The sequence below is a fragment of the Phalacrocorax carbo genome, chromosome 1 (genome assembly GCF_963921805.1).
Source record: "Phalacrocorax carbo chromosome 1, bPhaCar2.1, whole genome shotgun sequence".
Lineage (NCBI taxonomy): Eukaryota > Metazoa > Chordata > Aves > Suliformes > Phalacrocoracidae > Phalacrocorax > Phalacrocorax carbo.
The window spans coordinates 213,486,530-213,512,375 of record NC_087513.1 but is presented as its reverse complement, the minus strand read 5'-3'; the positions used below and the strand labels follow the sequence as shown (position 1 = coordinate 213,512,375).

At 44.2% G+C, this 25,846-nt stretch overlaps 1 protein-coding gene across 6 annotated transcripts in view; it reads right to left on the bottom strand.

Moving 5' to 3' along the window:
* The window catches only part of TENM4 (teneurin transmembrane protein 4), a 607,970-nt gene that overhangs the window by 261,981 nt on the left and 320,143 nt on the right, over positions 1 to 25,846 (bottom strand). The window contains exon 1 of one of the 6 annotated variants that reach the window (XM_064441479.1): positions 1,910 to 2,378. The exons of the other annotated variants lie outside the window; for them this stretch is intronic. The gene's annotated coding sequence lies outside the window, so the exon portion shown is untranslated. Of the gene's footprint in view, positions 1 to 1,909; positions 2,379 to 25,846 lie in introns of those variants that run through there. 6 annotated transcript variants of the gene reach the window in all.

The window sequence follows — 25,846 nt, the reverse complement described above, 5'->3', positions numbered from 1 at the left end:
ATTAGTGAACAACTAGAATAAGCACGCAAATGAGACCCCAGACGCCCTGTCTTTGTGTGGGACATATTTATTACCAACCTGCTGAATCCTACACACAAAGAAGGCCTCAGGGAATGTAGTATGTCTACAAGCCGATGCAAAAAGCACTGAGAATCAAGAGGATAAATAAGCAGGCAGCCGAAAAGCCTGAAGTCTAACTAACTCACCAGAACATCAATAATACAATAATGTCGTCAACCCACTGTGGACTCTGAACAATGCTTTTTCTGTTGTTCAGCTAATTAGTAAAAGGAGAGATTAAGGTCTTTAATCTCATTTGCTTTCTCTTTCTTCCCTTTTTTTACCTGGAGGGTGTGCATGTATGTGTACATACATATTCCCTGAGTGAACAAAGATAAAGTACATACATTATGATGTTGAAAACATGAGGTGAGGTGCAAGTTTGGCTTTATTTCCAACAAGACGGTCATCTACATGATTTCAGATTAAAATGTACTGCGACTGCAAGGAGTCAGATGTGTGTGTGGTGGGAGGGGAGGGGGGGGAAGCTAAACAGAGGATATGAATTTTAAGCAGTTTCCTGAATGAATACGATGCTATATTTCCCCCTACTCTCCTTACGATGACAATTCAGAGGAGATAACCTTCTCCTTTGAAAAACCCTGAAGGGAAGGTTTGTTTTTACCATAACAAATGGAACAAAAGAAGTAAGAGGGAAGCTGGGAAGGGGGTGGTGGTGAGAGGGGACAAATTAAATGTCAAACTTTCTCTCCTTACTTGGAGATAACAGCATACTAGGGAAGCCTTCTTAGAAGCTTAACATAAATGGAGTTAAGCTGTTGCCAGCTGCAGTAAACCTCTCTCACCTTTCTTTCCCTCTTTCAAGATATCTTTGAATACCTTCTCTTTTGTCATAAATCAGACCTGCGAGCAATTATCACTCCAGCCGGATGGCAGTGGCCTGAGTGGCCACTGCTATTCCACTGCTGTAATCTGCACTTCGTCAGGTTACACTACCCTTGATGAAATTTCACATTTCTTTGCCAATGAGTGGTACCTCTCCAATTACAACTCATTGTCTTTGCAGCAGAGCTGTAAATCTCATTCCTCTTCTTGAAATTTGTTTAAGCAAGGTGGTCCGTCCAGCAGTGCTGAGCACCCTCAGCTCCCGTTTGGGGAGTCTCTGAGCATCCCAGAAGCAGAGGGCTGGGCCACTGCTTCAAGTACTTACCCTGAGGGCACATCTCAGCGCCTCTGAGGGAGATGCGGAGCAAGACAACCCACGTCCCGCCTCAGAGGCTGAGCATACGATGCTGATGCCACTGTCACAACTCACAAGGAAACTCTGGGTTTTCGGCATTCACTTTTCCACCCACACACCCCTTTGCTGACAGGTTTCTGACAGCAGCAGCAGCCTCCGGGCCACTCTTGGCCGCACGGGCCAGCGGCAGAGCGAGCCCACCTGGCCCCCGTCCCCTCAGCCCCCAGCCTCCACCTTGCCGCCTTCACAGGGAAAGGGAGTTCTTGGCTGAGTCTGTCAGCCAGGAGGAAAAAAAAAAAACCAAACCCTAAACAAACCCAAAATCCCCCCCAAAAAAGGGATGGGGCTCCAACCTTCAACTCAGGTGAAGTTTCTGAGCTCTGCCCACCTACCACAGTGGGCGGCTCATCCCTCACCACATCCACCCAGCAACGCACATTGCAGCCAGCACAAACCTCTCCAATGCTGCATATTTTCAGCCTTTATGAGGTGATTTATTCCCCCACTTTTATCCCCTTTTTAAAAAAAGAAAAATAACCCAAAATTCCAAAAACACCCCGAAAGACCACACCCGCACCCCCAGCCAACCTCCATCCCCGCGCACGGCTGTCAGACGAGCAAGAAAAGTAGGTAGAAAGAGTCACTCACCGTTGGCGGCGACACAGAGGGTTCCAGAGCCACTTTTAACTAAGAATGAATTAGGGACAAACTCTTCCTCAGAGTCAGAGTCCGCGGCCGGCTGGGCCGCGCCGTTGCCCAGCAACCGCCCCGGGCCCTCATTGGCCGGCGGCGAGGGGGGAGGGGAGGGGGACTGCTCGGGGGGGGTGGAGGAGGCGGACGAACAAGGCAGGGGAGGACCTGCGGGCCACAAACACACACGCACACAGAGAGAGAAAAGGAGGGGGGGGACACACACCAAAATAAAATAAACAAAAAACGACAAAACACAGACAGAAAGACAAAAAAAGTTCAGCAGGGGTATGAGGGAAGGCCGCTCCCCCCCCCCCACCGTCCCCGACGGCTGCCGCAGTGGGGCAGCCCTGCCTGAGGGGCGGCCGGCTGCACATATCTGCCCGCCCGCGGCTCTGAGGGGAGCGCCGCTGTCCCTCGGGCGGTAACCCGCCGGTAAAACTCGTATCCTTCGGTGGGTTTAAGAATTTGGCATTGGAGGGAGCCCCTGGTGCAAGATACGCTTCATGCCACAAAGTGGGCACTCGCCGTCAACGAGGCCGAGTGTCAACACCGGGCTGTGTTGCACTACATAAAAAGTTTTGCCCGACCTGAGGTAAATTATTCCAGATTTCACGTGGAAAGGGTAGAGTCCGTTTGGGGATTGGGTTTAACCATACCCTTATCGAGTTTATAAGGCAAACAGCCTGAAACCTGCCTCACGCCGGTGGAAGGTGAGGAGCGAGCCGGGCATCGCGCTGTGGTGTTGAAGCGTGTCAGCGGACTAACGCACCGATACGGGGCAGGAGCAAAGCTCGGTGCAGACGCTCTCAAGTCATTGATTAAATCATGAGAAACACAGCAAATTAGGTTCTTAGAGAATATTATACATAAAGCTGCGCCTGATCAAGGAGGAGCTTCTACTGACTGTGAGGAAATTGGATCAGGGATGGGGAGGTTAAGTAGATCCAATGTGAAAAACATACTGTAAATAATTAATGGTTATCAGGGTCATATTCCAATCAGATTTTTAAACAAAACTGGGAAATCAGAAATGCCAAACTGGTGAAGAAAGTACCAGGCAAACGTGGAGGTCAGATATGTGCAGTACATCAATAAAAACAGGGGGAGCACGAACACAGACATATAATAGGTTAAAATACAGGACAATGCATTTAAACATGAGCTTTTCCCCTTGATACATTTGATCTGAAAGTGGTAATGATTAATATCTCCCACATTTTCCCCAATACTGAGATGTTATCATGCAAAATCCATCAAAATAAGAAAGTAACAGCACAAGAAAACTAGCAAACTTAAAAAAGATCTGTTTCTAAAAAAACACATTTTGAACATAACATAGCACACAACATAACTGTACAATATTTCTTACTAAACACAACATGAACACTTTAGAAAAGGAAACAAACTCAAAACAATAAAGCGGGTTTAACATTTAAATCCCCCAAAGCTGGTTCTGCTAAGTTTCTTTCCACCTTGGCCATCAGTTTTTCTCATGAGAAGCCCTCGGATGTCACCTCCCTGGCATATGCAGGTCTTATAAATTGCAAATCATAATCAGAGCAGAAATGGGGCCGTCGGAGGCAAAGCTTGGGAACGGGGGAGAACACAGGGCTGTGGCTGTGCTCAGAGACACTCAGGTGGCTGCGGTCACCCAAAGCAGAAGCCAGCCTTGGCAGAGAGCCTACGCCTCCTTGCATGAGCTGCAGCCTGTGCAAACTGCGTGCAGGAAGATGTGAGCCCTCTGTGTTTCGTTATGATCGTCAGTGGAGTTGTCTCGGTCTCGTTCTTTCCGACAACCCTCCAGAGGGAAAAGTTTCTTCTTTAGGAATGAAGCTTGTAAGGAATCTGCAGCCCACTTCACACGCCCTGACCTTTTTTTACGGTGCCTAGGCTGTAACCTTCCCATTGTGTTAACTACCGGTTGGAGCTGGAGAGAGACAGCAAAATAAGGGAGCCTGTGCAAGTGGATGGGCATGGCTTTCCCTGTGCCAGACCCTGACGTGCAAAGGGAGATCCGGCTCTAACTCCGATGCGCTCTTGAAGGAGCAAAGTCTACTCTGCGTCACCCTCTTTGTTGCAATGGGGATTTGATGAGCCCTGACATGTAATAAAGTTTAAACCGTGACTTTGTTTTGCTATGCATTTGTTACAAAACAGTATCAATGTATTTCTAGTACTGTGTGGTCAGAGCCTGGATTCTAGCGTGAAATGGAAAGAAAGTGTTAAACCTATGTCTTCCTATAGACCCATACGCTTTTTCAGTGTACTTGGTAACCAGAGGACGCATTTTTCCAGCCATTGAGAGAGACAAATTAGATTAAAAAAATTATTTCAAGCCTCTGACTCATTTACCCACAGACCAGTAAAAATGCATAAAAAGAAGTCTGATGGTGTGTCTACCCCTGACAAAAACATTTGTGTGGTAAATGACAGCAGACCCCCAACGCTGTCCCTGTGTTTTGCTCAGACAGCACCCTTGGCGTATCTATACATGACGTCTGCAGTCTGGGCATAAAGACCAGGAGCAGAACGAGCTGAATTTGGAATCATAACCCTAAAAGCAAAATGTCAGTGCCTTTGTCAGCCCACATCAGAAACTTCTGGCCATTTCCACACGGCCGCAGGTTGGGTTTTTTGGTGTGGGCTTTCCCCATCTCACAGGTTTGACCTTTAGGAGGGACGATTCCCCAGGGATGACCCGTACCAGCCGCGTGACTGCAGGCCGCGCGGCTGCGAAGGACACTGGCACGTGCAGCCATGGAAAGTTCCCCTTTCCCTGGAAAGTTCCCCTTTGGGCACACAGTATTGGGGTGGGCGCAACGAGAGGTTTTACAAGCTGCTGGATGTCAGCTGTGCTGACAGCACCCAGTTAAAACGCGTGGGGAGCAAAGCGATCCCTTCCTCCTCAGCATGTCAGCAACTCTATTTGTAAGACAAGGGTGCCTTAGGTTGCGGATCCTTTAAGAGAACTGCCTCCTTTTCTCTGCTTGCACAGAAAACCCAGAATTAAAGCTGACCTTTTCACGAAAAGTAAACCAGGAGAGAGACAAGAGATAAAAGTTCGTATCCTTCTCAGACGAGTATCTCACTGAATTTACTGAGACTGCAGGTCCAAGTAAAACAAGCAGGATTCAGCCCATAGACTTTCCTTCCAGCTGCCAGAGCAAAATTTCTAATTGATTAGTGCAAAATGAATTTGCAGCAATACGGGGGTTGCTATGGAACCTGAGCAAGTAGGCCAAGTCACTTTGCGGTATGTGCTGTTTCTCCTTCAAAAATACAAAACAGAAGGACTAGATAACACATTCATTATGCACACTCTCGCAATTTGGAAGCTAACTCAAAGAAAAACAAAACGGATTCCAAGTATGGGCCCCTTGGCATCAATTTGTAACAATCTTATATATCCGCTTGCAGTGAACAGTCAAAATTATGTTCTTTGGACTTGGGGCAGGAATAATATAAGTTGAATGTCTCTGTGTGAATGATATGTTACTTGCACATATTCAGAGGAAAACAGAACGTAAACTTCTATTTTATCTATGTGCCGGGTTTGCAGATTAAGATTAAAAATTTGGTGGAAGATATGTTACAGTCTCGGGTAGATTTATGAAAGTACTTAGGAAACACAAACTTTGGAAAGAGGTTAACACAAAGAATCTGTTTCCCAGCTTAACTAAAGGACTCGGCAAAATTTAAGGAAGAGACAGAGCAAAGCAGACTCTAAATAGTTAGGGGAAAGTAAGACAAACAGTAAACATGCCTTCGGTTTGTGCTGCACATTTGGCTGTAATATTTCAGAACACTGTGTGTTTCTAGAATTACTCTTGTCTCTTGCAGGATTTGGCCTTCAGAGATCAAGAGCTGATTTAAAACAGGTGTATTCACGCTGGTGTGAATAGAAGGGCTGCCAGGAATACAGAACACTCAAGGAGATACTTTTAAATGAAGGACAGTAAATTGTTTCATAGACTATATTCAGTGGATTATACTCATATGTTTACAATTTGCCCCAAAAGAGATGAAAAAGAGTGGATGTACAAACGCTGACTTTTCACAGAACTGATACCACAAGGCAACGGGGTTTCACAGTGTTCAGTATACTCAGAACGCTGTAATCTGCAATCAATAAATCACTAATATCAGCTTTTTTCCCATAGTACCTTATTCTGTCCAGCTTCATCCAAGAATCTTTAAGAGCTTTACAAGTACTGGGTATATAAGCTTTGAGTATATAAGCTTCGAAATACTGTTATTGGACCTGCTCAGATCTGTTATCAGGTTGGGTGATAAAATGAGGTTGCCTGGGGAGCAGACCTACACTCTGGCAGATCAGGAAACTGAGGCACAGAGAAGTGATTTGATTCGAAATTCAGTTGTTTCCTGTATCTGCGTGCTGTATCTCTAGCCACTGAAATAGTCTACAAGGCTGTTTGTCGCACTCAAAAAATTTTAAATTAGCAGAATTCGCAGCGTAAAGGAAGGGCGGGGGACGGGCAGAAGCACTGTGGTCACCGTTACCTCAGTACGGCAGCGGCAGCAGTTCTCACGTAAGGACTTTGGTGCTGAGTCGTGCTGCTGAGAACGCTTAGCCTTTATACGACCTTAAAATACGACAGTTTGTAACAACGGCGCTGGTGCCCCAGAAAGGGCAAGTGCTCTTACAAACAAAGGTGCAGTGCAGCGCAGCTCTGGCCTTTAAAACTTAGGGTGTTGTGGGTTCAGAGGGAGGCTGTGTAAGTGGGAGCGGAGAGCGCTCCGTAGTGTGCTGGTGGGGACTATCGTCCTGTCAAGAGACGGTAAATGGATGCGCTTCTCTTTTTGTCTTCCCCTCGCTTTGCACAAGCTTTTGGGTGATTTTTATTGACATCGAAACTAAATCTTATTGATCTGTATTAAAACTGTAGTTTTGCACTGGAGAAAAACCTGAACTGCTTGCGCAATGGAAACGCTTAGGCACCTCTGTCTGGTAAAAGAAATTAATTAATAAATAAATCTAAAAACACAGGCAATTTCATCCCACACCATATCTGGTTGATTAAAACCCCACAGGCGTGAAGCGTCACTGCAGGGTTGAGATCTTCGTAAGCAAAAGAGCCGTATTTGCGGGGTGGCAGGTGGAGCAGGCGTGAGGGCATCCCCAGGCAGCACCTCCGAGATGGATTGCTCACGGCACCCGGGACGAGGCGGGGGGGGCGGTGCCCTGCCTGCTTCAATACAAAAGGCAGTGATTTGATCGAGGAGTATTTCAGAGCGTCAGAGATCCTGCTGCGTTGAGGAGGGGAGTGGGACAATATCTGGCATTTTGCTTTTCAAGGTGAAGGGGAATGTATTATTTGAAGCTGAGCCCTGATTGTCACATGGCAAAAGACAGCTTTTTTAGCATCGAGCAGCCTCGCTTCTTCAGGGGTGGCGAACGAAGGACTTTTCCTGAGGGACAACAGCATTTGTGCCTTCCTCATGGCAGCACATCATGCCTTTGCTGTGGACAGCGTAAAACACCTCTGGAAAAAGAGCAAGCTAAACTAGCTGTCTGGCAAACCATGTCAGTGAATCATAGGAGTAAGGAATTGCTGTGCAGATTTATTGCTGTTCCTTAACAATAGGTGGTCACAACATTGTTAGTTCAACAGGGAATATGTATCTTGTGTTTAGAATTGATTAAAAAAGCAGTCTCAGAAAACTACTCTTAGTTATTTATATTTCCTGGATTTCCACCTGCACTTATGTTTATTTTATTTAATTTAATTTTGTGTGTTTGATTTATAGCTATGGAGCCAGAGGGGAAAATAAATGAAATAAAGGGGACAAATGAATATCATCCTAACAAGAAAAACCTGGGCAGCTGCCATGTCACCAAAATTAAGAAATGAGTAGTTGGGCCTTGAAAATGAGAAATAATCGCATGCCCTGTATGAAGACTGGCATATTGGGAAGAAGGGGCCATGCGAGGTTAAGAAGGAATTAAGAAATTCGCTTGGGCTGAAATGGAGTATGAAGAACATATGTGACACGGGCTTCACCAGCCTTGCAGGTGATTTGCGTCACCCTTCCAAGCTGTGGTGTTTCCCTCCCCTGTGCTATGAAGAGACACAACGATTTTCTTTCTCCGTTTGCCAGGGTGGTGTATTTTGTAACAAGTCACAGAGTCGCTGTAAGGAGGAGCGCAGCAACATTCGTGTTTGCACAGGGCAGACCTTCCTCCGGGTGGAAAACGTCTGGGACGGCTGTGGCCCTGCGAGGGGCGGTGTGATGCTGGGGTATGTGAAAGCACCACAGCTGCGTGCCCGCTACTTGCCTCTGTGCCAGCACAGGTCACGGACTGAGCATTTGGGCCTTTTGCAATTATCCCCCAAATGAAGCAGAAGGTAGGAAGGGACAAGAAATAACCCAGGCCTCAGATCTCCTTTCCCCCAGCTTCTGAGGTTACCAACCTGACCCAAACCAGCAGAAAACAATTATCCATTGAGCAAGATGGAGAGGAGCAGGGAGGAAATTGTTCCCTTCTGAAATGCACTTGCTCCAGGGCTTGGGGTGCTCTGGAGCAGCACGGCGCACTTGTAATTTTTTGCCAACACAAGAAAATAATACGGCAGATTTTGAGAAAATTACATGGGCAATTGCCTGAGCTGGGTACTCAGCTTGCTCATCTGTAGGCACAACAGTAGAAACAGATTGTGTATGTTAGCTACGCTATTTTCTGAAACGTCGGTCTCCGAGGCTGAGATTGTGCTGTTATTCAAAAGCACGAACAGGTAAGGTAATTTCCCAATATATGGGAGATTGCTTCTATCTCAAAATCAAAGAAATAAGGATCAAGAAAGAAAGACTCGCTTCTGATAGAGACAGTATAAACATTCCTAATCACCACAGAATATTTATATCTTTCCTTGTGAAATATTTACACAAGTAATTCACATCATCTGAAGTTGTAAGGGAAATGCAAGCCCCTGATTAGGGACCAGCGTTACCAAAGCTTGGGCAGCTTTACTCAAACCCGACTTGTAAAACAATAATGTAATCAGTAGGAAGGCTGATGAGCTGCGCGTGAAATGGCCTCTCTCAATCTGACACTAATGCTCTATCTGATCCAAAACACCCGATATAAAGTATGAAGTTCTCTGCAAATGATTACATGCAAATCTCCTAAAAGGTCCATTTTCCTTTATTTGAGCACCAAACCGTAGGCTTTGTAGAAATTGCTTTCTCTAAGCTTAATGCTAACAAAAAGGTTTGCACTAGCCTAGCAAAACTTCTCCCGGTACGCTTGGTCAAGGCAAAGCACCCTTTCATATTCCTGTTACCCCAGCAGGGAGGAGTTGTAATCCATGGGCCACGGCAAGACTTTTTCACCTGCCCCAGCAAATAACATTCACACTAACATCTTGCAGCGTGGTTTGCATTCGTTTTCTAAAATTAGCTTCTGAAGTGATGCCAGAGGAGTCAAAACTGCAGGATGCTGGAAACCAACCAAAGCTGCATGACCTTAGAGCCCACCTACCAGGGAGCAAAACTAATTCCTCCTATAGCCAAGGCACCAAAAAGTCCCCCAGCTTAGCTCGTGATCAGTGACACACTTTGGGCCCTTCCTGATGGGTGTGGCTGGGTTTTACATACATTATATATAAAACAGTGCACAGTGAGGCAAACTAGGCTGCTGAGGAACAAAATGTGCATTGCCCCCCGTTGACTAGACGATCACAGAGGAGCATCTTTCCAAAGGAACGAAGGTTGCAGTCGCTAAGAGAAATCAAGGACCTTTTTTGGGGAAACAAAATGATTTGACATTGTGCAGTGTAGTCGCTATAGGGTGTCCATGCGGTCAGGGGAAGTTCAGCCTTATCTTTCAGAGGCCACTTATCGTGTCTGCAATTTGAGTTGCAGTCATTGAGTCTTACTCCTCTTCATTAATTATCCCAGGGGCCTTAGGTGATCCCAACTCAGGTTCATACGTGAAAATGGCATGAGCCCTGGGCTTAATGTCTGGAACCTGCCTGAAGACAAGGCAATCTCACTGAGGCATTTTTGGCCCTGATAGTTCAGTTTGCTTTGTAATACCTAAAGCCCCATCACATGTGCAGACTTAACACTGCCCTTCCAAGCTCATATACAAAGGTGCTGTATAGCTGCGATAGAAGTGGAGACTAAATGCATAGGCAGCTGGAGATGAAAGTTGCAATGAAGGAGAACTTTGAAGCAATGATATTTTATGCTTCTCTTGGGAAGAAACATAGTCTGCCTGAGTAAGTACAGTCCAAGGAAAACATATGGCTGCAGATCTCTGGAGCGTGACAAAAGGGGTATCAAAGTTATCCTGCAGCGAGAATTGAGCCCCTCTGTCCGTAAGCTCTCTGGGGAGGAAATTTGGGGTGAGAGGAATGTTGCCTGAATAAAGAGATTGTGTCTCTTCCCATTTTGGTTAAAATTACTGTTGGCTTTCTGCGCTGCATAAAATTACCATTGGATTTCTGCGCTGCATAAAACTGATGAACTTACTTGTTTAGCCTCTTGTACTTACTGGGACAATTTCCTCCTGATCCCACTCTGTCCTCATTAGAGTTGGATGCTTGCATCCCTAAAATAGTATGGAAGTCGTTTTCCAGTGACTGTTATTTCTTATATTCTAGCCAATCTCCCTTAATTTTGGGAAGACCGTTTTTCCAGCGCACCATTTCAAACAAAGCAAAGAGGTTCCCTTAGACATCTAAGAGTCATGGTTCAAGATCATTTTCTTTCTTCAGCTCAGAAAAGAGATCAAGGCAACCTCGTGCTAAAAGACTCTTCTTAGAGGGATTTCTAAAGGGATCTGATTAAGGAGAAAGGTTATTCTCCATAGCAGTTTCTTTCTGTGAGCTAGCCCTGGGGCTCTGGACTTGAAAACAGTAGAAAGTGTGAGGCTCCTGCACAACGGGAAGCAGGCTGGCTGCACCAGAATGGTTCTGAGCCTGAGTTAACATGCTCTAGACACAAGTAGCAGGGCACGATGCCATGCTAAAGGGGCTGCACCCCCCGCCAGCGCCCAGCACAGTGCTGTGCTGCGGATGTGCCAGCCTGCAGGACCCCTGAGCCTGCCTCTCCGCCGCTGGCTTGGTGGTGGGTGACTCTGAGAGGGACCCGCTGTGCAACCAGGGGAAGAACTCTTCAGACCTGTCTGGTGTGACCCTTGTGCCTTGGGCTCCCATCTGACATCCACCTTGTGCTCCCCCAGGAATGCATTTGAATCTTGCACATGCCCTGTGCCTGGCGCAGCTCATTAACAGATCAGACCTATCCTGCATCTTCCAGTAATTTTGATCTTTTTTGCCTGTTCATTGCGAAGGCTTTTCGAGACAGGAGCTGCTTCGTCTTGTGTGCATGTGAAGCTAGCAAAACAACAGGACCTTGATCTTGTGTTTGGCCATTAGGTGTTCTTGCAATGCAAGCTGTAAGAGTAGGAAGGTTGTTTGTGCTTGAGTAGCTGTAATTATTGTGGAGGAGAGCTGTTCACAATGTTCTGCAGGCCCTGAGAGGCTGAGAGTGTCCCTTTGCTACAATCTGAAGGCAGGGCAAGTGCTACGTTTCCAGGGAGGTCGAAGTGAAGACCACATACTTACTGGAAAAGCTGCCAAGAAAATGTGCATCCCTCATTGCTCTAATCCAAAGTTTCCACTTATAAACCTGCACTTCAGCTTCAATCTCCCAGAAACTTCCAGAATTCTTCCTAAGGTAAAGAGCCAAAATATAGCTGTGCTTCTGTAGGTGATACTCTTCTCTCCTGGGAAGGATTTCCAGTCAATGGTATCGCCCGAGAAGGTAAAGCAGTAATATGACAATATTATACCAAAAACGGCATTGGACCAAAACTTACGATTCACTTTATGTTTGTTTCAGGCCTAGAACAACATTAGCAAGTAAAAAGCAACAGTCACCTGCAAGAAGAAAGGAAATCGGTAGAGACAAAGTTTCAGGGTATTGAATGGCATTTCCAGTCCGAAAATGGGAACAATTATTTTTCCTCCCAAATGACTGTATGTCTTTCAGCAGACAACAAACCACCTTGCTAATACAATACCAAAACTTCAGAAAATTTCAGAGACGTCATTGATGTTATTGGATTTTTTTCTCCAAAGCCTTGATTGAGATCTTTGAAGCTGCAATTTGAATACCTTAATCATTGCTTTACTGACTTCTGCCCTATAAGAAAAAAAATCTTTACCCTCACTTTTGTTCACTTCCCTGCTCAGTGAGAAACCTGAAATTCTTGAAGGCACTGTACAAACAAAGGCCTCAAATAAGAGAGGTTTTCTGGACCAGAGGGAAGGTAATGATAACTCAAAACACATAAAAGTCACATGAGGATTATTTGTAAAAAAAAAATCTCAGTAGTGTGGGCAAGCATTCACAGCAGTGTGGGCTATAAGCAGGAGAGCTAAATACAGGGAGAAGTATACCCACGGTCTCGTTCATTTAACAGTCCGTCTGTCTCTCATTCCCCCAGCCTCTGTTTTTCTGAGGGATAGTTCAAAGAATTGGTTACTGTCAAGAAAAAGCCATTTTAGAAAGATGAGGGCAGTATTAGAAAATAATTCAGTGCTTGGAACTGTGGCACCTGAACCCATGTCGACAACCGTGTTGAACCACGTGCTTCAAGCTTTGCAATAACAGGACAAGCTACTGGTCCACCTGATTTACCGGCCTTCCCCCCGTCGCTGGCTCATTCCAGCTGTGCGGTGCTCCCAGAAGGTGCTGAATTACACCCTGTGGTACAGGCAGAAACCTCTTTCTGATACTTCCTAGTAATCAGTTGCGCGAGATGGCGGAGAGTCCTTATTTTTTTCCTGACTTTTTTCAACACTATGTGCTATGTGCATCCCGACTGATAGGTAGTTGCTTTTCTCAGTCTAAGGTGTTCACCCCCAAACTAACATGTAACAGTGGTTTCACATATTAGCAATGAAATATTTCCTGCTTTCCTTTTCTTGAATATAATGGTTTTGCTTGTGATGAAATGCTAACAAGAGCAGAGAATACTTGTGTTTTGGGTGACAAACAGCCTTTGTCGGTTATCTTGTCCATCTCCGAGGTAGTTATTCACTAGAGCGCAGAAGTCCCTTCTATAACAAGTCTAATTTTAAATTCCCGATCAGTTAGGCTGGGCCTGGGACCCTGTTCCAGGGTCTTACAGGTCTGACAACGCCCGCTCTCAGATGTGCTTATGCTACACTGCACTGAACAGTCTTCAGTAGGCTGGTGGAGGGAGTAAGTAACATAGTGGTCTCTTTTATCTCTAATTTTGATGATTACCTGCCTGACCTATTTGACAGGCTTGACCTTCTGTACACCATTCAATATTTTATACAGCTATTTTCTTCCTCACAATTCTTTCAACCTAGAAGCCCTGATCCGCAAGCACCACGCAGACCCAGCTGCCTTTCATCAGACTGCTACGCGGTCCATGTGTGCCGGCCAAACGAGTGCGGTGGAGAAGCTCTTACTAAACAGCTCCCTAGACACTTCTGCAGATGTTACAGCGGTTCCACCACGATTTAACGAGCGACTCTGGCTTCAGTTTTGCCCTAATTTTTACATTTTGGCTATCTCTGCATACAGTCATACGAGCTATGTTTTCCCTGTACTCTTTTAAAGTTTGACTGCGCAGTACCTGCTGCACAGAGAAGAGGCTCTTTTTCTGTCCTGGACAATTTTTTGAGTGATGCTTTTCATTAAAAAACAAACAAACAAACCCCAAACAAACAAAAAAAACCCAAACAAACAAAATACCCCAAACCACGGGTTAATCTAAAGCCCAGTTTTCCACAAGGCTGTATTATAATACTCACAGGAGAATTACATCCAATCTTATACATATTAAACTTCCCAGCAGTATTTTTTTACAGTGTTTTCTTGTCCTATATACAGAAAATACAGTAGCCATGTTATTTCTCTGGGCTGTTTCTTCAGCTTACAGCGTACTTCCTTCCTGATGTCGTGTCCTGTATAGTGGTGCTATTAGTGACGATAATAGTGTTAACTTGGCTCCTACTTGAACTCCTGAAGTGTCCCTTTATCACAACCTTATAAAAATGCTTGGAAAATTAATTAACCAACCAGTTCTGAAACATTTCACTGAGTTACCTGGAAAAATTCAAAGGTTGACTGGAAAGAAGTGCTAAAAATTCTTTGGAAAAATTTAAACAAGCATAACAGCTACTGCTTATCAGCAAGGAGAAGGATAAAATAAGCAAGGATTTTTCTATTAGGAAAATTACCCAGACCTTCAATTTCCTCACTTAGTATATTTATTTAGGCACTGTGATTAAGCCATTTCATTGCTTGGTATCCTCTAAGAACTAACTGTGATGTGTAAAGTAAGATGGTATTACACCAGGATAGGAAGGAATAAGTAAAATGAACTTGAAAAGCCTAGAAGTGGAAGATGCTTCTCAAAATGTATGACTTCTTGGTTCTATATATGATCAGTTGTCTTGTGTTCATAAAGTGCTAAAAAGCACAGGAGGCAGCAAAATGAATGTAAATGATGCTGGGGAGATTCCTCAAGTCCCGGAGGGTCAGCAGACTTGATCAGTCGTAGGGGCTGCCCACTCGTGTAGGTGTCTGTGCTCATTAAGTATCTTCTTACTTAACCTGCTGGTTCCCTGATTTTTTAACATTAACAAACAGTATTACCAGAGAGAGATACTTGTCTCTGGCCCAAACTTTCAGGAAGAGCCCTCTTAAATCCTCAGAATGCCTAAAAGTAGCTAATCCCACCCAAACTGAATGGAGCGTAGAATCAAGATTTCCCCTTTCTCGGGGAAAGGCTCCAATTCCTAAATTATTTCAGGAGGGAAGGGTGTTTTCGCACACCCATCCTCAGCAGACGGCTGGAAAGACTGGCACTCGAAGGCTTCCTCCTAGTTTCCCTGGAAGACTTAAGATATTCATGTAGGAAGACACAGGAGGCACCCAAGCTTCCTGTGCTGTCAAGGTGGAAAGGGATCCCATATGGCAGGTTGACTAGAACTTCCTCTGCTTATCCTGGGGGCCATCTGCCTCCTTCCACTGCTGCACACAAAGTACGAAAAGCAAAATTTAGATGGCTTTTCCATATTGACTGGATTTCTCCCAATCTGCTTGGGACCAAATGTCCTAAATTTCACCAGGTTTCTTAGGCTCATAAATGAAGTATGACGGAGTCTGCATAAAAGTCACAATTTGCAGACCTCAGTCCTTAGAGCAAAGAACCAACATTCACCTTTCTTTAGTTAAACTAAAATGCTGAAGTCATCGCGTGTTGAGGCCCTGACAGCAAGCAGAACAGGGCTTTTTTGTTATGTTGGTGCTTGATTATTTCATAGGCGCAGAGAACCCAGAGCTCAAGGTGAAGCCAGCAAGTGGGGTTTGGAGTGTGCCTGTTCATATAATCAAACAAACAAAATTATGCTTAAGAGCCAGTGCTTGAAATTGCTAATAGACATGATTGTAAACATGTTTTTTTCCCAAATATATTTAAATGGGCAAGAGTGACCTGCGCACAGCATTTGTACAGAAAGAATGAGTTGTATTTCTAATGTTATTGGCTGAAAAAAGCTGCTGTCTGCCCCTGTGCCTTTGGGCATAAACCAACCCACCACGTGCCCACGGGAAAACAACAGACACTGGGAGATGTTTTAAGAAAAACCAAAGCTCACTGCTCCCTGTCATGGGCTCAGTGTATAGAGAAGCTGTAGTAAAACTCATTTACATCTTGGATTCTAGCAATGGACAGGTAAAGGCGCTGTTGACAAACTGTTTTGCATCCGAAAGTTCCCGGAAGGTTTCCTTATCTAAGGCTGTTTCACAGGCAGCTCTGATCGGATCTGTCTGCCCTTGCACAGTAACTGCTGTCTTCTGGTTTTTCTTTTTTTCCTTTCTTTTTCCTTTTTCTTTTCCTTTCTGCCAAAGCTGATGCAAAGATAGATGTGAAAAGGGATGACATTTCCTTTTTGTAACATGCTTGTGATTTTTATTATGCATGTCCCTGAGGTAGCTAAACCAGCACCTGCCACTATTTGGGTATTCTGGCATCCCAGTCAATGAAAGCTCTGGAATCTGGGAGCAATAGAGCGACTTCCTAATCAAAGTGGTGGTTCTGGTGTGAACATTAAGTCCTCACACACATGCGTGCGCGCGCACACACACACACACACACGCGCGTTCTGGTAGCCATTATTTCATGCCATTTACCCTGCAAAAATATACACACTCATACACGCTCTGCTAAAAACTCTGAGCAATTTCTCTAAATTTGCACTTAGCTGTGAAGTCTGCTCCTTCTATTTCAGATTTGAAGAAAGCTTGTCTATGTTTTCTGAGTATACCACTTCCCATGAAAGATACTACCCGGGCCTATAAGCGTTTTCTTGACTAACTCCTCAGATTATCACACATACAAAAATATGCTACTAGGATGGTATTTCAAGGTCTCAAATGGCACACAGATGCTGGCTTATTTTGGGAAATAGTTTTCTACTACAATATAGGTTTTATAAGTGCATTGGTAACAGTTATAATCATGTAAAGCTCTTGAGGTAATAAAGCACCAAATAGGTTTCTCTGTCACATCCCAGTTTTGGTGGGGGGGGGGAACACTCACATCACATAATAAAAGGATGTGAAAACCTGACGCAAATGACATTAAATAACCCTAATATTTAAAATATAAGAAAATCTACCACGGGTCTCAAACGGCACAGCTAAAAGGAGAAGGTCAGTAACCTGGATGTGCCCATTTAGGGAAAAATTCTATACTTGTACGCAGATTCAATTTTTTACCTTTGTTGTACTGTATCACCGATGCCATCCATGTGATCATGTAAACATGGGCAACAGGAGCAAAGGCCATTTGGGCTACTTAGAACAAATGGAGGACTGAAGGTTGAAAACACAAAAAGCACAGTGGCACTAGAAGTTAAATCTGCTGTGAACAGGGTGGGGGAGACCCCCAGGAGCTCCTAGGGGAAGCTTACAGGGTATGGGAGAGAGACAAAAAGATGGGAGAGTTTTGTCTGGCACTGCAAAATACGTTGTACAAAAAGGGAATGAATGAGATAATGGTGATAAACTTGGTCATTGGACTCACAGGATGGGATTTTCCCTCTGGTTTACCTGGTAAATCATATGTATGTTCAGAAAATGTATCATGGGGAAAAACCCTTCAGCTGCTGTAACTCATGAGCTAAGTCAGGGAGAAGAACAGAGATTGGCCTGTGGCTCAAAATCTCCACAGCAACAGGCATATCTGCTGCTTGTGTTAGTGCCAGTTGGAAAATGGAAGGGGCAACATTTTATTTAAAGAAAGCAGTTGTGTCTGATTATACGGTAATACTAGTTTAAAGCTCAAAGAGGCGTGGATTTTCCCTAACTGTGAAAACAACTCTTTAAGTCATTAACTTCTGCGGTTCCTCAAGAAATAGGTATATTTAAAATCATTTCAAACCTGCATGGCCAGCCATAGTAAAAATTACTGCCGATTTTTATAAAATAAAAATAATTCAAGGTCTGCTTTTGCTGTGGGCAAAGGCCAGTTGGAGGAACAGGAAAGGTTTTACGATGTATTCCATTCTTCTTTCTTACTTGCTGTTTCTGTGATGCTGTGGAGTCAGCCCAGAGATGGATCAATTAATATCTGCTTTACACTTCCCATTTTATCCTTCCCAATGGTACAAGGCGGCTGTTAAACCGTGTAATGGAAAACTGGACTGGAAGAGTGGTTTCTGTACCCGTCACTGGTGGAACTGGAATTATAGTTCTTGGAGCGGTACTTCTCCAGCCATTACCTTTTCCCAATCTCATCTATTCGTGAATTTAGTAGGCTTTTTCGCCATGGCCAGTACTAAAATCCATACAGAAATGATCCATCTAGCACATTGCACGTTGCTGTACAGGCAGGAATTACTCCCTTCAGACCCCTGGCAGGTGATAAGGACATGGCCGTGAGCATGAGGTCTTTTTGCAAATCCCTGTTGCGTTATGCAAATCTCTAGAACTGATTAGAACGTTTTCTGAATAACAGCATCTTCTTCTGCCACCTGTCCACCAAGGCCTTAAGGGTCACTGGAAAAAAATCAAATTCCAAACTCAGTGTCCAAAGCTGTCCCAGCAGAACAATGCTTAGTGTTTACCCATCACGTTGTATCTGAAAAAACTGTTTGACAGAAGCAAGTTTGCTTCTCAGAGGAGGAAACAGATGGGCAGTAAAGCTACTGGGCCAAAACCTTCCAGTGGATCAGGTAAGAGCACGCCACGTCCCCCAATTCCCACCACAGGGCTCTATCCACTTGATCCATTTGCCTAAGAAACTTTATTACTAGGAATAGTGGCATCGAGACTGAAAAGCAAGCAAATGAAATGAATCTGCCCCTCACACCTTGGTGTTTAATGGGAGCCTGTAATGAATAGATGTGTTCTGTGAAAGGTCTGTTCTAAGAAAACCTGCCTTCATCTCAAAAGGGACTAGAACTGGGGTGATATGAACGCTAATAATGCCAGCTTATCAGCTATTCTGTAAAATCCTATCTATAAGCCTACGGACGCTAATTAACTGTCTTGCAATGTCAAGCAGAACTGCACATTATTCCCAAATGAAAGAGCATGGAAAGTGTTAAAGAAGACACCACGTTGATTAATGTCTAAGGCAGGTGTTTTGTATACCCAGACTCTTCCTGTCTGGCAACTTTTTCCCATTATTTTGCGTTTTATATAAGGCTCCCATGGAGTCTCTCAACAGCCAATTTTGTCCTTTCTTAAAAGGCCGCAACTTGGCAAGAGCACAGTGAGCCTCCGAGATTGTCCCAGAGCCTGGACTTGCCAGAAATCAAGCAGAAGCCACGATGAATAATAAAGCGGAATGAGTGCATTTATGATTGACCTTTGAAAAAAGATATTATCTGCTAACAGTGGTGAAAAAATCCTCAGGCCTTTATGAAAAGATTTGTAGGTAGAAAAGTTCGCTGTGGGAAATACATGTGTATTTATAAGTGGCATGACAGAAATGTGTAGCTACAGTGTAAGATTGATGGAGTCGGCTTAGAAATGGTCTGTGAGACACTCAGAAGGAGATGAAGACACGCACAGCTGGCTTCAGACAGATCAGCTCTGGAAATGGAAAATCCACGTGGATACAAACGGGATGCTGCCTCGTAGCCGCCTTCCCATGGCATGTCCCCGAGCTAAAAAGCAATCCTTGGCTCTTTAGGATCGCTAAGGACTGAAGAGACTCACCAGCGCAGACCTGTGCCGTCACAAAACCCTGATGCACTGTTGAGTGATGGATATAAGCCCTCAGGCTTTTCGGGTCTCTAGAGAAGTACAGGCCAGGCTGACATTCAGATCCTTCAAGGCGTGCCTGCGTCCTTTGCTGGATAAGGGCTTGGGAGGCAGGTGGATTTCTGAAATTCTCCATTCGCGGTCCACCGCTGACCAGCGTGAGCATCTCAGCTTTGCCTGCCATGTGCAAAACGTGTATCATGCCTCGACAGAGCTGATTACCTAGGGTCGTTTTCCACATAGACCAAGCTTATTGATTTTAATTGAATTACTAATAGCATAAGACACAATTTAATGAGACCCGGGGAAAGAGGGGGTTGGAAATCTCTGTTTCCCAGATCCTGTTGCCTGTGTTCACACAGAGAAACATTTATTCTGTGAAAAACCCCACTGAAAGCAATGAGCATCCCTGTAGAATACATTTTTGCCTGGTCTGATTAAGGCGGAAAAAAAAGCCTGGCTTCCTTTGGATGAGAAAGGTTGCACAGAAGTATGGCATTATATTTATACCCTTTCTTATTAATATATTGAAACCCACATCATTCTTCAGGGGAGCCTTCTCAGATAGATGGCTTTTCCATGGTGTATCCTAGACAGCTGAAATATCAGGAGGGTAATTTGTCTCTAAATTATGGCTGTTAGTAATTAATCCTCTTTTGCTCTGGACTTGAATGACCTTTATAAAGAAGCAGTTTAAATTAAAAAAAAGAAAAAAGAGGGCAAGAAATTAACCATCCCTCCACAAACAACTACACTCTTGTCTAAAACTTGCAGTAAGAACTACAAAAAGATGCAAAAAGACCTACAGCAGACTCAAATTATAACCCAGAAGATGGACACTAACCGACTTCTGCTGTATGTGAGGATAAAAAGCTTTCCCGTAGCGGCAGTGGGAAGCCTGTGACCTATCCAAGGCTTGCCAAAGCCAGGTCATCTCTGTGATAAACTGCTCAGTCCTGCATTTCCATCTTGAAAAGTTTCCTGATGAAGTGAGAAAGAAAATGTCCGGCCTCTGTAGATATGGTGTTTCTGAAAACCTTGATCAAAATCAAATGTCTCCCTCCCTTTATTAGGAACGTTAAACAGAAGCAGCTGTGCTAAGGACATGTACGCTGTCAGTGTGACCTTCAGAACTAGTACCTGCTCACTGGTAATTACATAGCGATGGCTGTTGATCATATAGAAAGTGAATCCAACACCTTGTAGGAAATACCTCAGAGGAAACAGAGGCATGATGAAATGCTGCCCCGCTTTATTTTTGGGAGTGAATGCTAGCGTTCATAAAAATAAACGACTACCATGACAGATAAGAAACAGACATCGTTTTTGTGCAGATTTTGTGCAGGCTATTTCAGGTGAGACATCTCGGCCTCTTTGTGCGGTTGTCTGACCTGCGCATTTTTGGCTTGGACCTTTCCTTTTGTTAAACAGGCGAGGAGAGACCTTTCCGAAACTGTCCCAAATGTGTGGAGAAGGGTGACCTATTAACTTAGTGTTTTTAAAAAGACATGGGAGAGTAAATAGAATGATTTCTGGTAACCGTCCCTGTGTTTGAGCTGCCTTGGTTTTTTGGCGGTAGGCAATTTGCGTAAGTGAACAAGGCAAAGAAGAGGAGCCTGGTGAGTCTGGCTGGGAAGGTTAAGTAGGGAAAACCCTTTTTTGCAATATTTATTTTTTCTCATCTGAAAATCTGGGAGCTTATCTAAAGAACAGTGGCGACTTCTCTTTCAGGTACAGCAATCTCTTCCGTCTCAGATTCGTTATATGTGGTTTTAGGCTCTGTCTAATTGAGACTGCCTTATCTATGTTATTCTTAGAAACCAGAAGTTAATCCATAAGAGCTACAAGTTTATCTTTCTCCTTTCTAGCCACATCTCAACTCAAAAAAGCCCACGCCATCACCCTGCTTTCATCCTCATTTATCAAAATAACATGGCAGGTAATCCTTCTGGAAGAACATACAGTGAGATATGCAGGGCAGGACACCCACATTCCCAGGGCTCTTATTGGGAGTGGGGGGCTGTGGTGCCTGGGAGGTTTGGTTGGGTGGCTGGGACAACCGAATGCCAACGCAGCATGAAGGAAGGGAGAACAGCCTGGTAGGGAGGGCCTGAAACCCCCCAGACCCCCATCTGAAAGCCTGTGCCCGGGGAGGATGGCCGGCAATGATCACCTCTCTGTGGGGACTCAGAAGACTAAGGTGTTCTCTCCTAGTCCATCGCTACCTCATCATACCCTGTCCTGGGTTGTGAATTAACTCAAATCGTCAGTTTTCTGAGTTGTCAGCCCAGCACCAGTCCCCAGGCCTGCATTTACTGCACAGAGGAAGCCCATCCTGCTCCTGTCCCAAACCCCAGCATATTCAAACCTGAGTCAAATGTCCACATGGTAAATGATTATATTGGGTGTAAAGGTTCCCCTGGAGAACTGAGACCTGTGTTTATTTGCAGAACAGGTGAGGTCTGCACTTAGGATTAAATGAAGGGATGGGGTGGTTGCAGGAAAATGTTTAAAGAGTTCTGGTTCAGTGAGTGCAGATTCCTAGTAAGCACTGTAACAGAGGTGCATAAAAGGTGCAAAGTTAAATTAAAGGTGGAAAGTTAAATGCTTGGCCAGGTTGAGGCACAATTTTAACCCCCTTAAACAATTGCTTTCTTAAGCAATTATTTGGCTTTCTGAGTATAAATATGGAGTGAAGCAAGTTTCCCACTTGCTTGAAGAGAATGGTCACTTCTGAATTTTTTCATACAGACTTTTTGGGGTTCTTTTGGTCATGATGAAACAACAAAACCAAACAGCTCCTAGGGATGTGAATATACACACCTAATGAATCCAAAGCTTAGATCAAGTCTTCAAATATGAAAGGACCAGTTCAAATATCTCAATCCAATTTATGCCCAGCACTCAGGGATTTCCAATTCGATTGTGTCAGAGAATGTGATGTTTTAGTCTTCAGCCAAACCTATAAAAATACACAGTGGTGGCCCACTGAGGGAGTGAGGTCATCTACCGAAATGGTTAAAAAGCATGTGTTGTGGAAACTGCTCTATTGGCACAGTGGGGAATATGTGAACTTCAGCGTAAGCCAAGTCCTGAAGCACAAAAAGTACTTTAAGATCAGTGAGTTGGACAATGTTGTTGATCCCTGGAGCAAAGAGGAAAGGTTCGAAAGAGCATCAACTATATGAATGGCCCAACATTAATACTTAGTTGATGGTTCACAGAATCAGAGGCATTAGGAATAGAAAAGACCTACAGGGTGAACCATGATTATTCTGCTTCAGTGCCCTGTCCTGTGTTTCAAACTGGACACACACTTCTCTGGCTCAAATTTATTATCAGATAAAATATCAGATGTTATTATATGCCTTGTACAATCAGTTTGACTTAGTACAATTAGTTTGAGTCAATCTCTTGTAGAGGGAATATTAAGCTACAAAGCATGAACAGGGACTTAAATAACAAGAAGGGCTTTTTGGTCTGGTTTTGTGTTTGTTTCCCCATGCCTTGCCTTACCTTCCCTCTTTTTTCTTTTTAATAGGTTTTGAACACCAGCATGTTTTAAACTATCTACAAGGCCAAACAAATACTCTCTTCAGTAAGGGAAACATTTTCATTCAGTGGTGTTTGAAACAGGTACATACAATGCAGGGAATCACACTGAACACAACTCTGCTAAACAGAACTAGTTGTTTCAGCAACTGAATGGGGAGTGCAGATCGTTTCCCCCAGGACATGTTTTTTACTGGTAGAAATAGCAAGGTATGTAAAAACAGGTGAGATCTTACAAGAACAGGAAATTGCTCCAAGTCATCCTTATGGAATCAGGGACAGAGGGGAGGAAGGAAGCGCGGGACCATGTGAAGAAATTTTCTGAGCAATTTAATCCTGTGGCCACGTGTGGCACTCATAAGCTCAATATGTGGCTATATTATGTGTGCTGATTTACACAACCTTCAGGAGAACTTACATCTGAAACAGAGCAGGAGAACAATGCCGATCCCGACATTTTCTTGTCTGGCATGTCAAGGCAACCAACTTGCACAATTAGAGAGGAATTTCAAGAGAAGTCATAAGAGCCATCGCTATACATGAAACAGTGCTAGCAATTTCTTCACAAGAGGTCTAGTGTTGTTTCTGTTGCCTTTCAGAAATCCCATGAAGCTAGCTGTCATTTTGATTCTGTAGACCGACCTCTGATCAAAGTTCCCCTCAGCTTTTCTGCTTTTTGACAAGAGCCCAGTCTCTGTGTGCTGGGCTTCAGCCTTCCTTCCAACTCTATTACTTTATGTAAAAGTTTGCAGGCAGCAGGAAGAAGGCAAGCCGCAGCCTTCTTGACTGGCAGCAGTTCAACATGCTCAGAAATGAAGGCACAAGATAGACAATGCTGGAGAGTCAGCCTAAATGAATACCTGTCCTAGCTGCACACTTGAAGCAGAAAGAAATGAAATAAATTCCAAAGCAGAACACAGGAATGTCTTATGCTGAGGGTGGTGAAACCCTGGCCCAGGTTGCCCAGAGAGGTGGTCGGTGCTCCATCCCTGGAAACACTCAAGGTGAGGTTGGACGGGGCTCTGAGCAACCATGTCCCTGCCCATGGCAGGGGGGTTGGACTAGATGACCTTTAAAGGTCCCTTCCAACCCAAACCGTTCTATGATTCTATGATTTCCGCATTTCTCAAGATCCTGATTGTGTTATGGTAGCTGCATGCTTCCTGCCAGGTGTCCTCTCTTTCCTTCCTAGGCTCCTGGCTTAAACCTGCATTGCTTCCTAAACAGACTGATTTTGCCAGTGGATCCTAAAGCTGAGTATTCTCCCCATTCTTTTCAGACTGTCAAGCCAAATATGTCAATAAATATATTGACATTTGCAACAAGACCTGGGCTTGGTCTGCCCAGGCACTGAACCCATCAGAAGCAGTTTAGTCATGGACCTCTCTCTCTTTTACCATGGTTTAACCGGTTCGCCTTAGTACTGCCGTACGTAGCTTCATGCCTTTAAGGGTTACAACAGACGTGCATGGGGCTGGCAAAGAACTGGGGTTGCATGAGCTTATACAACAACCCAGGGTGATGTATTTACCGTCTCTGAACCTGTTTAGATTTACTTTGGATGGGAGCCCTTTGAGTGGGAGAGAGATTTGGGAAGGATACTCATCAGGAACTTGCCAAACAGCCTAACAGATGACGAATGTCTCCAGCATTGAAAACTAGAGGTGAAAAAGACCATTTGCATCTTGTTTACTTCTTCCTGCCTAAGACCAGCTGTGACTCTACCACGTATATTTTATGTGCTTTACTCTGATAGGCTTTAAATTACTCAAGTGATAAGGTCTATATACCATGCAATCCACCATACACTAATTGCAGTATTTTTTGAATGACCATTTATATTCTAGGTAGACTGATAATAAAACTATTAATGATGCAGCTAAGGGGGTAGAACAGTACTCGCTTTTTATCAGGCTGGCCTTTAGTTAGGTGGAACTGTAATTCTCATTAACAAAAGCAACAGAATCCTGTACACAAGGTACTTAAATACTGCCATAAAAGAAAGAGCATCTATCCAAATGCTCCTGAAATGTAACCGAAAGCTGTTTCTGTCACCATGGTTAATTTCTAAGGATGGCTGGGCTGATTGCTGAAGAAGTTCACTTTGCTTTGAAAATCATCTGCATAACAGCTCAAGCTTCAGGGGAGCTGCCGAAGAGATTGCATCAGAAGTATTAAAAAATAGGAAGAAGGTCTATCCAAGTATTTTCTTCTGTGTGCTCAAGTTATTTTGATAGTATTCACATCTCAGCCATACTGGCCGTCTGGTAAGGATTTTTGCAGAAAGGTGCTGTTCTTTGATAGTCTGATGAGAATCATAAAAGTGACTTCAACATAATTCAGGCTTCAAACCTATTCTGAGAACTTGCTCTAATTCGGGTGACCAAGTGCTGCAGGCTAATGCCATCCATAAAGTCAGCAGTTACATCTGAGGGAGAATCAACCCAAAAAAAAGCAACCCAAGTTACCCTGTGTCTTCAGGAAAGCTGCGTAATATGCAATCCATAGCATTGAAAGTGCTCTTCCAACTTTCTAATCTCAGGTATTTGACACTGAGCCTGAACTCATGCCAGTGATTACTTGCATCGCTTTCCAACCCACAACGCTCTGTGTCTTTTATCTGAGTTACTGTCACTACCTCCGTGAACAGCACCGAGACCCATATGGCTGGATTTACTGCTTGACGGGATTAAATAAGCAGCACAACATCCACAAAATCGCTCTTTTTCAGAAAGATCCTAATGAGTCTCCTGCACTTCGTATCCAGTCCAGCTGATCCAGGCTTCCCTCCCTCTTAAGCAGTTTTCCCATTACTGAATATATTCAGCACATACTGAGCCTTTTCCTTGGCAGATCTCTGGGCTGATCCCCATGCAGCCTAACCCCCAGAACATGTCCTGTGTGCTTACTGAATTTTTCATGATAAATTCACACATTAAACCTGCAGGCGCTGAGGTGCGCTGGGGAGCTGACATATTTACCCTTCCAGATCAGCACCACCCTTATCTTTCCTAAGGAAGCACAGGAGCACCTTTGTTTTCCAAAATAGGTGTG